At 38.0% G+C, this 15,931-nt stretch overlaps 1 long non-coding RNA gene across 1 annotated transcript; it reads right to left on the bottom strand.

Annotated features, from left to right (window-relative positions):
• Positions 1-471: 471 nt before the first annotated feature.
• Positions 472-1,964, bottom strand: LOC117336196. The gene is made up of 3 exons (XR_004534546.1): positions 1,849-1,964; positions 1,499-1,601; positions 472-909 (listed from the first exon to the last, which is right to left on the bottom strand). It is a non-coding gene; the product is annotated as an uncharacterized LOC117336196 (long non-coding RNA).
• Between the last annotated feature and the right edge of the window lie 13,967 nt (positions 1,965-15,931).

Genomic DNA, 15,931 nt, shown 5'->3' with positions numbered 1-15,931 from the left:
ATATTTAGATCCCGTTAAACACAAAGACGTGTGCAAGGGTTGTGTAAACAAATGCATGATAGAAAGCATGCAAATGTGTCGACTAAACATACAATGCATTAAAAAGTGTTGTAACTGAAAGATAAATAAGCCTCCTTTCAACAGTACATGAGAGACATTCTTTAAAAAAATCAGTAAATAAACTCTTTCAAACGCATGCATCTTTTTCACTTTTGTATGTACATACAATGTGTATTTGTATCAAAATGGTCAATCATAAGACACAGAAAATGGAACTTTAACGCATCGTCTGCTTAAGTCTAGAAACAGAACAGAATTTAGGTGTATAAATCTCGCATTGACATTTACGTTACAGATTAACGTCAAAACATAAAATGAACTGCATCATAATGTGATGGATTAGCCCCTTGAAAGGTCGTGGACTAGATATTCCCTAAGGTGACAAAATACAGAAAAAGGACAAAACAGGTATTCCGTATTCCTTCGATATTTTATTTGTAATGTTATTATGTTGATTTGACACAAGTAATCGCGATTTTGCAAAATTAATTCCATCGCGTGTTTTCGAATCACTTGAAAAGAGTCAATACATATACTATTTGAATTTGAATTAAAGGCATCGTCGTTTTGGGGGTTTTTACTTCTTGTTGTTGATTCCACTTGCTTTTATTGATTATAACCGAAACTGAATTGATCTTTTGACCGTTTTGTTTTTAAATAAATGCAACTTTCGTCACTTCAAGCACCACAAGTCAATAACTTTCATATTTGTTTGTTGATGGAACGTCGCGTTTAGAGAATTCTTCATTAATTAACGTATATAATGATGCTATTTCAATCCGATCGTATACACATTTGGTAATCCATGATATTCTGTTGCGGCATTTCCCAAGATCTTATCATCAATTCCTGAAATCAAATTTTACATTACATTAGCTTATCACACATTTGTGTTCATATGCTTTATAATGTTAGATGTTTTTATTTTCCAATGTTGATGTTCCCGTTAGAAATAGGATGTAAAATGTATATAGTTATGAACATAAAATATTTATAATACAGCAATACAATCCTATTACATATCTAACTAATGATATCATGAAATGCCACACAGCATCACTCAAACCAGAAAGAAACAAAAGCATTGAAATACATCGTTTTTATCCCATATTGAAGTTGCTGTTATAACAAATCGAATGCTAAAAGATCATTTATATTTTAAACAAAGCCTTGAGAGCAAATCTTTTGGTAAAACAATTCGATATTGAGGATCATAAACGACAGCATCTATGCAATTTAATTCAAGGAACATTGAAATCATGTTTCGTTGTAAATCAAAGGGACCAAACGCTCAATTACACACATTCGACCCCGACATATTAGCCAAAAATCCAGCCTTTGGACGAATGTCGTTTCCTAGCATTAGTTGTATAAACAAATCATACTAATGAAGGCGATATATGTGGCAATATATGTGGCAGTGTTTGTTATTACATACCAGGGATGACAACACATCTTAAAAGTGGTATCTCCGGAAAAACAGTCCATAACGTTAGTCTCCAACGGTGAACAACGTCTCCTACATACGCATCCCAGTTGTCCTGTGTAATATGGCCAAGCTTACTATAATACGACTCAATAACACATTAATATTAAGAATTCACGCAATGTACATGTATACACACTCTTATTCAGAGACAATGAGTCAGCAGTCATTGAACATTATCCAATCACTATTCATTATATTATTCCTATCTAATGTGAAACTTTACAACTGAAAACTTTCAATTATCAGAATGATTCCATATTGATTCGATATATTTCTGTACATTTCATAACGAGACTTACCATCGACAAACATAATTCCTAGACAAACAAGAATAAAACACACCAAGATCATCGTGGTAACAAGTTGTTTGTTCATCTTAAGCATTACTGCATCCGTTGTTGACTGTAATAAACATCTCGGGTTTTATAGGAAAGCAAATGCAAATAATTACAACCATTTATCATTTAAAGCCTATAGGTGGTTTTAAAACGTGAATCACATTGTCATTTATCTTTTTAATGACAGCTTATTCGCACGCCTGTCTCAAAAGTACATGATTCGTCACGGATTATCTGTCTTACTTATGCCCAAAACATGTAGTAGAAAATAAAGAGGACCGCTCTACTGTGTTTTGTTCTTGGCACAAAAATCATGTCATCTCGAATATAGATGAGGCATTAAAATATTAAACTTGTTAAACAGCAAATATAAAACACGTTATATCCACATATCAATCGACTTTGTTTGCACAGATGGTAGTTTGCAGATAATCTTAATATGGGGAGAAACCGCAGTAACAAGAAAACCTCGTTTTATTGGGATTGGTCACATCTGTTCAAGTCCGACCTGTTGTCGAACCCAGGTCAGTTTGGTTACGTCCGCCATCACACGTCTTATACCCACATGCAGAGTCTCAGTCTTGTTTTGCTGATTAATATTTTATTTTACCTGTCTTTGACAATTCGTAACTTAAGTTAATAACGATGTAGAGACTTTGCTCGGGGGACACTTTTCTCAATTTAACGGCCTTTGACGACAAAATGCTTCTATGTTTTCTGAAGCACAACATAATTTTAAGGACACAGACAGATGATCCGACGCATTAAGAATATTGTATGTGTGTAAAACACAGCATTCACATTATCTATATCATGTACTCCTAATAAAATGTTGTCAATCAAAGAACTAATCGAACCGTCCTGATAGGTAAATCACATCACCACTGTTGTGAATGCACATAAATAAAATTGTTTTCCATATTAAAAGCCTCATGAAGTTTTCCACTGTCGTATGCCTCGTAGCAGTTCTTTTCACCAAACCGTAGATATACGTCCATTTAAGTCGTCGAGAATAGCGACATGGCCTTGCTCGCTATACCATTGGTATACATCAGTCATTCATTGTTTCTCAGTAAAGGACCATAGATGGATTGGTCGACGGCATCAATATCCCGAATGTATACATAAACGACTTGCCCATCGGTTGCACTGTTATCCCTATTATACAGTCATTCTCTTCATTCAAGAGGGGCGATACCTTCAAGTGTCTCTTCCATAGAATCGCAATTCCACCAACCCCTTTCAGGTGCCTTCTTAGTGTTAAGTCTATAGGGATACGTGCATCACTCTGTCCGAACAAAACCGAACTACGGTCAATACTGTTGAGAAAGTTAAGCTGTACTGGCGGTGAACGATGTTCCGTAATGATTGCAATATCCGTGTCACGAAGAAGCTTGATTAGTAAAAGGGTGCCGTACATTACCCCTCGAGTGATCAACGTAAGAAGCTTCACGACAAATATAAGTAAGAACGGGAAAAAACAACACACAATTCAGCGCCATCAATATTGACTGTTAGATCGACTACCACGCTTATCTTCCCCATATCCTTGGCCGTCCGGCCAGATGGATGGATCAGTTGCCATTGCGTAATTATCTTCGCGAACATTAATGTGTGTCGTAGAGGAGGGATAGTCTGTGTCCCAGAACTTAATTAAGCGCATCAAAGTAACTTTCACTTCTCTAACCGCCGTTGTGCCTTTACAAAGTTCAATTTTTTTTATCTGAAGAAACATCTAAGGTATTGCGCTACATTAGAAGCTTTTTGCTCCTAGGTCTACGCCGAACACTTCGGAATATGTATGAAGATTTCCTTGTCTTCTCATTTGACTCCAAGCGTTGGGTATTCTGCCGATGCATAGTAGTCATTAATTCCGTCTGTTTTTCTCGATTTTCTTTTGGATCAACATCTTCATAACGGCCATTGTTGTGTGTAATATACAAGGATTCGTCGATTTCAGTGTCTTTATATAGATAGGTAGAGGCTCTATGATTGAATCGGTCGCTCTCCCACTACGGAAGTTGTCATGCGTGGCGGGGTCGGGTTGGGCCGAAACTTCTGTTTGCTTGTTGCCTGCATTTACATCTGCATTGGTACCCATTGTAAAATATTTGTAAATACGATCGAATGTACTTGGTGTTCCAATGCATTCATTGTCTTATCTTTTACTTTTTGCGTAGACCGCGTATTTCATCGCCTAGTTCACTTACCAGGTGCCGATTTGCAGTGTCTATTACGTTTGATAATTTCTTCTCTCATTCGACGATCAATATTGTTAAGTCAAGAAAGTTCTTTATCCGATGTCTGTTGATTTACTACTCTCTCCCGATTCCGATATTTCGTATACTATTACTAACAGTTGTGAGTCTGTGAAGGTGATTCTACGTCCTCATCGAAGATGCATTAATTACAGACAAATTAACTTCGTTTATTGAATAATATATGTCTTTGTAGGTCAAGATATTGCGAACTTTTCCTTCCTCAACACTTCCTTCCACGAAGTTAAACAACATAAACATATTCTCGAGGAACTTGTCTTCCGCACAAAAATTACCATCGTTTATTCCTTTAATGAGAGTTCCAAGATTTTCCCACCAAGGCGACACGATATAGCGATTGTCTAACGTAGGATAAACCGTTTGGCTTGTTGTTGGGGTTTTTGTATACTGACCGCACGTTTTTCCTAATTTCAATTTGTCACGTCCCTCAACTATTTCTGACAACAGAGCGTACAATATTTTGTCTGATGGATTAGAGAACATACTTGCTTCCTCAATCTCTTTATCGAACTCTACCGAGTTTCACAAATGTTTTCTTTTGCACCATATTAGCACATGGGACAGTGCTATTATCAAAAGTCTTTATATACGTCCAAGACCATACCCATATCGTAATATTCATCGATCAGTAACATACACACTGATAGCCAGAAGACAAATAACGTGTGTTAGTATGTCCAACATCGCCGCTTAATTTATCAATATTGGGCACACTTCAAAGAGACAGTTCATCAAAGTTAATGCTATGTAGGGCAAGACAAAATCGGGTAAATACTGACAGTGTCCGATCACTTTGACCCCCATATCTGCTCAATTCAATTTTGGCTAATTCATTATACGGCTGATAGTATACTCTTTCTATTACTTTATCTTAAAATCATGAAAGGGACGATTTGTTTAACAGCCTGGGTGTTGACGTGAGATTGAGGAAATCAGTCACTTTTTCTGTTTCTTCAACTTTGAATGATTTGAAAGCTTTTAAAAGCCTCCGGTGTGAAGAAGCTACGTGGCTTGTAGTGAAGTTATCAGACTGGCCTCCGTCTATATCTATATACGTGTATTTCACAAACTGTTCATGTGCGTATTTGGCATAGATAAGTTTTATTATGTATTATTATTTATTTTCATTGTATGTTGCGGTTAAAATATTTACATGACACAGGATGTAATGACACAAAATCAACAAGGCATATTGCCTTGATTTTTGAACCAAATATTTATTTGCGTGCTTGCTCTGCTATATATTTTGTATATGATTTACGATAAGTCGTTCGAAATTCATCATTTATGATGTATATGTGGTTAGTAATAGATGGAATAACCCAAGCGTTTATTAATGCTTATTTCCAACGGTGAATTTTACACTATATAAATTATAATAAAACTCCCATATGTCACCACGTCACGAAATTAAAAAAATATATGAAAATTTTAGAATAATAATGTAATTTGGGAAACAAATCAAAACTATAATAATTAGCGTGATAAAACAACAGTGATGAGCATCGTATGCTCTCTGAAACTCATTAAAGATATTCTTATTATATAGGTAAGGAAGAAAATGTTCCATGTGATGAGTCTTCCGGCACCTACAAAGTAGATAAGACTAGGCATATTTATATCACGTTTAACACAATACGTGTTGAAGGATTCTGTCAATAGATAAATGATCGAAAAGGATATGCGTCGACTTAACATACACTGTATTAAAAGTTATTTAACTGAAATATTAAATAAGCCTGCTTTCAACTTTACATCCGATACATTCTTTAAAAATCTATAAATAAACTCTTTAAAACGCATGCATCTATTTAAAATTTATACGTACGTATGTGTATTTGAATCAAAAATATTCCATCGTACGACACTGGACATGGGATTCTAACATTTCTTCTACTTAAGACTAAACACATTAATTAATTTAGGTAAGTAAATTTGAGCATTTGGGTTATAGATTATAATTGATCGCCAAACACAAAATGAACTGCATCACGATGTGATGAATTAGCCCGTTGAAAGGTCGTGGACGAGCTGTTCCCGGAGATGACAAAACACCTGTGGAAGAAAGAAGACAAAACAGGTATTCCGCATTCCTTCGATATTGTATTTGTAACGTTATTATGTTGACTTGAAACAAGTTATCGCGATTTTGTAAACTTAATTCCATCGCGTGTTTTCGAATCACTTGAAAAGAGTCAATACATCTGGTATGTGGTTTGAAAAAAAAGGCATCGTCCTTTTTGTATTTCTGATTGTTTCCACTTGCTTATTGACACAAGAGTTCTGGCCTACTATAATCATTTTAATCAAAACAGAATTGACATTTTGAACCGTTTCGTTTTAAAATAAATGCGACTTGCGTCATTACAAGAACCACACGGCTATTCATTCTATATTTGTGTGTTAGTGGAACGCCGTGTTAACAGAATTCTTCATTAATAATGAAGAAAAAGAAGAAGAAAAAAGTATATTGTGATGTCATTTCAATCCGACGATGTTCAAAATAGGTAAGTCATGCTATTCGGTTGCGGCATTGCCCAAGATTATTCCCTGAAAACATAATTGAACATCAAATTAGCTTATTACACACACATATATATATATGTGTTCATATGTTTTTTTAAAGATTCATTTTTCGATTAAATGAGACACTTATTTTCAAAATTATCAGCATACAATATTTCTAACACATTTGCCGCAAATATAATCCAATCACAGATTTAACGTATGACATGAAAGGACCCACAACATCAGTCAAACCACTCATAGTCACTTAGAAATGCATTTTGAAACTTCGGTTTTACTTTTTCTGAAAAAAAAAAAAATAAAGATATGTCATAATGTTTTCTTCTGTACTTTTGCGATGTGGAATATACATTTATTGCAAAACATACCTTTAAAACATACTGCAAGATGCCATTAACATTAAAAACTTTTCTGCAATTATTCACATAACAATAAACTGTTAAATAGAGTAACAGACCAAATACTTTGTCACAAATATCTTAAAATTGTATGCTTAATTGACAAATCTACACATACTTTCAATCTTGTTCATCTCTGTTTCATCCAGATGAAACGGTTTAATGTTCTTCTTACTCAAAGTGAATCTGCAAGGTAAAAGTGTCACTATAGACAAAATTTTGAATTACAAAATTATATGATATATAGATGTCAAATTATGGTTTTTGAATACACATATAAAACACAGCAGAGGCATCATAGCTGTTACAGAAAACCACATGCATGGATGTCAGCCATTTTGTATACCAGATTCTAAACAACTTAACGAGAGGCAAACAGTATATATTATATTTAGAGATCGAGAAAATGTATTTCAAGAAGTCAGAACTATCTGTACATAATTCATCTGCTGACTGTCATTTTTTACTGTGACTGTTGCAGATGGGAAAGATTGGGAGTTCCTTTCCACAGCAGCCAGAGTTAATTATACCAAGCAACCCTGACCGTCATTAATTATTGGCATACCCTTATTAGGTCAGATATGGTATGTGAATCAACAAGGCAACTCCAACATAACTACCTATAAATTATACTTACTCATCATTATCACTTTTAAAGTAGACAGTGATGTTGTCACCAGAAAGCCTGGTGACAATACCGGGCCAACCATTTGGGTAACCTTTCATATTGGCACATACCACATCTCCTGAAATATTACAAATGAGAATGTCATTCATTTACTATGCATGTGAAATTTAACAAAAAAACAAAGTAGAGAAAACTTTGATCCCTAATCTTTACCTTATAAGAGTTGTAATACATGCACATGTGAAATACTTGAGTACTGTTTTGTATAAATTTAATTGTTAATAATATGGGAATGCTCGAGACAATATACAATATCACACATGTACTTATAGTAGAAAAAAATCTCAACAAATGAGACCAAGTATACAAAGCAGGTACTGTAAAATGTGAATGATGTGGAAGTGAAAATATATATAGGGATCAAACTTAAAAGATTCTTTTTTTCATCGAATCTGGCAGATAATAATGATTGTGTATCTTCACTACTTATAACCTTGTTATAATTAATGAAAACACTGAGCTGTATAAATTTGCTAATATAATTCAAAATTCCATTCAGCAAGTGACAATTATAGGAACTTGCAATCAATTGTTAGTGATGCAAAGTAAAATCAACATCTGCAAATATGGATTGGTTAATATCATTGTAAAATGATCGATTTGTGTATGTCTCAGTCTCTGACATAGTTTTGTTTTTAAGGAAATTAGGAATGTTCATAAGATTCTCCTAAATCCTGATACCTACCAATTTTATACAAATTTACTGCAGCGAGCTCCCCTCTTGGAGTCCTCTTCTTTCTCCTTAACATCTAATAAATTAATATTTAAAATGCAGATATCATTTTCAAGTGTAGAAATACATAATACAAAACATTACAAACAAACACATAATTGTATAAGATATTATTTATGGATGAATACAGAAGAGAATGGCATCTCAAGTTTTGTCATACATAAGGCAATTATATAAATAACAAAATGAAATCTAAAAAAAATTTAAAGGCAATATTTATCAAAGAAAAACTGAATTTTTTATGAATTTTGTATGATATTGTGAGAACTTTTTTAATGGCTTTCTCAGTGATCGACGTTCTGCCTCAACATTTTACGTCACGGTAAAAGTTCGTCACGATGCAGTACGATATTATTACTTTGGGATGCAATAAACTATTTTCTACCCGGAAATATTTAGATGCTTACCAAACGAGCATATATTTACACATCTGTATTTCAAGCCAATGTTGCAACAGTATTGAACAAATTTTAGCATTGTTTCAACGTTAAAGAAATGGACAATATAATCGCCGTAATCTTCTGTATAATCCAGTCTTTTGAAAGAACAGTACTGTAGGCTTGTCACGAACTCTTTAAATTGCCAAAATTTGACATATCCGATTGCTTGTTTTGCAGACGACGCTCTTTCAGCCATGTTTTTAACAAAATGTTTAAATACCCCATGAAACCAGTAAGTTATCAATCATAGACACTCACCTCAGCCTTGTCCAGCTATATGCTTACTGCGTTGATACGAAAATGAGGTTCACACGAAAAGGCGCGAGGATGTACATAATGTATCATGGTGACTTCCGAAAGTAATTTTGGCGGGAATTACATAGTGTGTGTGTATACGGTGACTGTGGTCTCATCGATACACCCTACGTGGCTACACACTGTGTGTTGACTTACCAGCGTTGTTGTGAGATATCCCCTAAAATTTCGTCTGCGCACTCAGATTAGAGTTTGAAAGAACATGATGAGGTAATGAAAGCGAGGTAACGGGAAAAAGTACCTCGCTTTTTAGGTCACCTGAGACAAAGTCTCAAGTGACCTATTCTAATCCCCTTTTGTCCGTCGTCGTGCGTCGTGCGTCGTCCGTCGTCCGTCGTGCGTCGTGCGTCCGTAAACAATTTACATTTTCGACTTCTTCTCCAAAACCCCTAAACCAAATTCAATGAAATTTGGCAGGAAGCTTCTATGGCTAAAGGTCAACCAAAATTGTAAATTATATGGTCCCCACCCCCCAGGGGCCTGAGGGGCGGGGCTAAAAAGGGTCAAATTGACTAAAACTTCAAAAATCTTCTTCTCTACTCTCAGATATGGTGGAATCAAACACTCTTCATAGATGGAAGGGTCTTAAGGTGCTTTACCAAAATTGTAAATTTCATGACCCAGGGGTCTCACGTTTGCCCCTGGGGAGGGGGTAAACTTTACTATAGTTTATATAGGGAAATCACATTTTTGACTTTTATTTGTTTTATTTCTATTGGAATTCATTCTAATTTGGTAAACATTGTCAGCATGGGATGACAGTTTGATGGCATGCACATGTTGGCCCTGACTGACCCCCAGGGGCTGATGGGCGGGGCTAGAAAGTGCCAAATTGACTGAAATTTTAAAAATTTTCTTCTCAAGACCGAAATAAGTTGGAATCAAATACTCTTTAAAGTTGGAAGGGTCTTAAGATGCTTTACTAAAATTGTGAATTTCATGACCCCGGGGTCTCAAGTTTGCCCCTGTGGAGGGGGTAAACTTTACAATAGTTTATATAGGGAAATCACATTTTTGACTTTTATTTGTTTTATTTCTATTGGAATTCACTCTAATTTGGTAAACATTGTCAGCATGGGATGACAGTTTGATGGCATGCACATGTTGGCCCTGACTGACCCCCAGGGGCTGATGGGCGGGGCTAGAAAGTGCCAAATTGACTGAAATTTAAAAAAAATTCTTCTCAAGACCGAAATAAGTTGGAATCAAATACTCTTTAAAGTTGGAAGGGTCTTAAGATGCTTTACTAAAATTGTGAATTTCATGACCCCGGGGTCTCAAGTTTGCCCCTGTGGAGGGGGTAAACTTTACAATAGTTTATATAGGGAAATCACATTTTTGACTTTTATTTGTTTTATTTCTATTGGAATTCACTCTAATTTGGTAAACATTGTCAGCATGGGATGACAGTTTGATGGCATGCACATGTTGGCCCTGACTGACCCCCAGGGGCTGATGGGCGGGGTTAAAAAGGGCCAAATTGATTGAAATTTCAAAAATCTTCTTCTCAAGACCGAAATAAGTCGGAATCACATACTCTTCATAGTTGGAAGGGTCTTAAGATGCTTTACTAAAATTGTGAATTTCATGACCCTGGGGTCTCAAGTTTACCCCTGGGGAAGGGGTAAACTTTACTATAGTTTATATAGGGAAATTACATTTTTGACTATAATTTGTTTGATTTCTATTGGAATTCATTCTAAGTTGGTTAACATTATCAGCTTGGGATGGCAGTTTGAGGGTATGCACATGTTGGCCCTGATTGACCTGGAGGGGCTGATGGGCGGGGCTAAAAATTGTCAAATTGGCTGAAATTTCAAAAATCTTCTTCTCAAGACCGAAATAAGGTAGAATCAAATACTCTTCATAGTTGGAAGGGTCTTAAGGTGCTCTACTAAAATTTATTAATTTAATGACTCAGGGGTCATAAGTTTGCCCCTGGGGAGGGGTTAAATTTTACTATAGTTTATATAGGGAAATTACATTTTAGACTGATTTGTTTGATTTCTATTGGAATTCATTCTAACTTGGTTAACATTTTCAGCATGGGATGAAAGTTTGATAATATGCATATGTTGGCCCTGACTGACCCCTGACGGCTGATGGGCGGGGCCAAAAAGTGTAAATTAAATTAACTGAAATATTTCAAATCTCAGGTGACCGTTAAGGCCCATGGGCCTCTTGTTTTTGTTACCTCGTTTCGTGGTTGTGTACTCAGGGTCGGTACCTCGCTTTGTAGGGTACACCAACACACACACCCTCACACACAACACACAAAAAATATCTGTCCCTGTACACCTCACTACGTGTACGTGGCATCAAATTTAAAGGCCAAGTCAACAAATATCTGTCCCTGTACACCTCACTACATGAACGTGGCACCAAATTTAAAGGCCAAGTCCATCTCAGGCGCACCATCTCCACGTGCAAATACACAACATAAAAAAAGTTGAGAAAAAATAATTGGGGTTTTTCACGGACGCAAGGCTAGAGTCTTCCAACCCTACATATACTCGTTCTATGAATGGTTTCCTATCATTCATATCATCAAATTTCAGGAAATGTAAATTATAATCAGACAATTAAGGCGCATTTTGTGCGCACTTTATGATAACTATTGTCTTCACAGTTGTAACAATGCGCGACACAGGGGACCGATATGACGTGTTTGCGTATGAATTCATTCCAACGTGACCATATTGACCAGTGAAAATATTGCTTACAAACTGTCCCTATGTAACCAGTGTTTTCACTGGATGCCTGTCAATCGGATTGAAATTTGTTCAGCGTTTTGAAGTTTAGCGTCACTTTTGCGCGAGACTTGCTGTTCAGAAGACTTGGTCTGATCCAGTGCTGTGTGTGAGTATTTTGTTGAGTAGAAGCCATTGTAGATTTAGATTTTTTTTCAGCGACATATTTTCATTTTCAGGGTCAAACATTTTATCATATTAGTGTAAAACCTGTATAGTAAGACCTTGAATGTTTTATTTCTGGTGGGGGTGGGGGAGGGGGGAGTCCTTTATACTAAGACCTTGAATGTTTTATTACTGGTTGGGGGGATCCTGTATACTAAGAAATTTAATGTTTTATTACTGATGTGTGTGTGTGTGTGTGTGTGGGTGGGGGGGGGGGGGGGGGTGGGGGGGTCCTTTATACTAAGAACTTGACTGTTTTATTACTGGTGGGGGGGGGGTCCTTTATAGTAAGAACTAGAATGTTTTATTACTGGTGTGAATGGGGGGGGGGGGGGGGTCCTTTATACTATGAACTTTAATACTTTATTACTGTTTGGGGGGGTCCTGTATAGTAAGAACTTTAATGATGTTTTATTACTCAAGGGGGGGGGGGGGTGTCCTGTATAGTAAGAACTAGAATGTTTTATAACTGATGTGGGGGGGGGGGGGGGTCCTTTATACTAAGAACTTTAATGTTTTATTACTGGTGGGAGGGGGTCATGTATAGTAAGAACTTTAATGTTTTATTACTGGTGGGTGGTGTCCTGTATACTAAGAACTTGGCTGTTTTATTACTGTTGGGGATGGAGGAGTGTCCTTGGGGGGGGGGGTCTCCTTTATACTAAGACCTTGAATGTTTTATTACTGGTTGGGGGGATCCTGTATACTAAGAACTTTAATGTTTTATTACTGATGGGTGGGTGGGTGGGGGGTCCTTTATACTAAGACCTTGAATGTTTTATTACTGGTGGGGGGGGGGGGGGGGGGTCCTGTATAGTAAGAACTTTAATGTTTTATAACTGATGTGGGGGCGTGGACCTTTAATGTTTTATAACTGGTTGGGGGGGGGGGTGTCCTGTATAGTAAGAACTTTAATGTTTTATTACTGATGGGGGGGGGGGGGGTCCTTTATACTAAGAGCTTTAATGTTTTATTACTGGTTGGGGGGGGGGGGGGGGGGTCCTGTATAGTAAGGACTTAAATGTTTTATTACTGGTTGGGGTGGGGGGGTCCTGTATACTAAGAACTAGAATGTTTTATAACTTAACTGATGTGGGGGGGGGGGGGGGGGGGGTCCTTTATACTAGGAACTTTAATGGTTTATTACTGGTGGGTGGTGTCCTGTATACTAAGAACTTGGCTGTTTTATTACTGTTGGGGGTGGGGGAGTGTCCTTGGGGGGTGTCTCCTTTATACTAAGACCTTGAATGTTTTATTACTGATGGGTGGGTGGGGTCCTTTATACTAAGAGCTTTAATGTTTTATTACTGGTGGGGGGGGGGGGGGGTCCTGTATAGTAAGAACTTATGTTTTATTACTGATGGGTGGGTGGGGGGGGGGTCCTTTATACTATGAGCTTTAATGTTTTATTACTGGGGAGGGGGTCCTGTATAGTAAGGACTTAAATGTTTTATTACTGTTGGGGGTGGAGGAGTGTCCTGGGGGGGGGGGGTCCTTATACTAAGAGCTTTAATGTTTTATTACTGGGTTGGGGTGGGGGGGTGGGGGGTCCCTGTATACTAAGAACTAGAATGTTTTATAACTTAACTGATGTGGGGGGGGGGGGTCCTTTATACTAAGACCTTTAATGTTTTATTACTGGTTGGGGGGGGGGGGGGTCCTGTATAGTAAGAACTTTAATGTTTTATTACTGATGAGGGGGGTCCTTTATACTAAGAGCTTTAATGTTTTTATTACTGTTGGGGGGGGGGGGGGGGGTCCTGTATAGTAAGACCTTGAATGTTTTATTACTGGTGGGGGTGGGGGAGTGTCCTTGGTGGGGGGGGGGGGGGGAGTCTTATACTAAGACCTTGAATGGTTTATTACTGGTTGGGGGGGGGGGGGGGGTCCTTTTAAATAGGAACTTTAATTGTTTATTGAGGGGGGGGTGGGTCCTGTATACTAAGAACTGTTTGGGGTTTTTATAACTGAGTGGGGAGGTGTGGGGGTGGGTCCTTATACTAGACTTTAATTTTTTTACTGTGGGGGGTCTTATTAGACTTTAATGTTATTACTGATTGGTTGTCCTATAAGACTGTGTTTTATATGGGGGGGGGGGGGGGGTCCTTATATAAGAACTTTATGTTTTATTACTGGGTGGGTGGGGTCCTTTATACTAAGAGCTTTAATGTTTTATTACTGGTGGGGGGGGGGGGGGGGGTCCTGTATAGTAAGAACTTTAATGTTTTATTACTGATGGGTGGGGGGGGGGGTCCTTTATACTATGAGCTTTAATGTTTTATTACTGGGGGGGGGGGTCCTGTATAGTAAGGACTTAAATGTTTTATTACTGTTGGGGGGGGGGAGTGTACAACTGGGGGGGGGGGGGGTCCTTTATACTAAGAGCTTTAATGTTTTATTACTGGTTGGGGTGGGGGGGTGGGGGGTCCTGTATACTAAGAACTAGAATGTTTTATAACTTAACTGATGTGTGTGGGGGGGGGGGGGGGGGGTCCTTTATACTAAGACCTTTAATGTTTTATTACTGGTTGGGGGGGGGGGGGTCCTGTATATTAAGAACTTTAATGTTTTATTACTGATGAGGGGGTCCTTTATACTAAGAACTTTAATGTTTTATTACTGTTTGGGGGGGGGGGGGGTCCTGTATAGTAAGACCTTGAATGTTTTATTACTGGTGGGGGTGGGGGAGTGTCCTTGGTGGGGGGGGGGGAGTCCTTTATACTAAGACCTTGAATGTTTTATTACTGGTTGGGGGGATCCTGTATACTAAGAAATTTAATGTTTTATTACTGATGTGTGTGGGGGGGGGGGGGGGGCGGGGGTCCTTTATACTAAGAACTTGACTGTTTTATTACTGGTGGGGGGGGGGGGGGGTCCTTTACTAGTAAGAACTAGAATGTTTTATTACTGGTGTGAATGGGGGGTGGGGGTCCTTTATACTATGAACTTTAATACTTTATTACTGTTGGGGGGGTCCTGTATACTAAGAACTTTAATGTTTTATTACTGATGGGTGGGTGGTTGGGGGGTCCTTTATACTAAGACCTTGAATGTTTTATTACTGGTGGTGGAGGGGGGTCCTGTATAGTAAGAACTTTAATGTTTTATTACTGATGGGGGGGGGGGGGGGGGGGGGTGGGTCCTTTATACTAAGAGCTTTAATGTTTTATTACTGGTTGGGGGGGGGTCCTGTATAGTAAGGACTTAAATGTTTTATTTACTGGTTGGGGTGGGGGGTCCTGTATACTAAGAGCTTTAATGTTTTATTACTGGTTGGGGTTGGGGGGGTGGGGGTGTCCTGTATACTAAGAACTAGCATGTTTTATTAACTTAACTGATGTGGGGGGGGGGGGGGGTCCTTTATACTAAGACCTTTAATGTTTTATTACTGGTTGGGGGGGGGGGGTCCTGTATAGTAAGAACTTTAATGTTTTATTACTGATGAGGGGGGTCCTTTATACTAAGAGCTTTAATGTTTTATTACTGTTTGGGGGGGGGGGGGGGGTCCTGTATAGTAAGACCTTGAATGTTTTATTACTGGTGGGGGTGGGGGAGTGTCCTTGGGGGGGGGGGGGTCCTTTATACTAGAACCTTGAAGGTTTATTACTGGTGGGTGGGATCCTGTATACTAAGAAATTAATGTTTTATTACTGTGGTGTGTGTGTGTGGGGGGGGGGGGGGTCCTTATACAGATTGACGTTATATGGTGGGGGGGGGGCGGTCCTTTATAGTAAGAACTGAATGTTTTAT

This window comes from Pecten maximus, chromosome 10 (genome assembly GCF_902652985.1).
Source record: "Pecten maximus chromosome 10, xPecMax1.1, whole genome shotgun sequence".
Taxonomy (NCBI): Eukaryota; Metazoa; Mollusca; class Bivalvia; order Pectinida; family Pectinidae; genus Pecten; species Pecten maximus.
The sequence above is the reverse complement of the archived record's forward strand: the minus strand, read 5'-3'. Positions and strand labels throughout refer to the sequence as shown.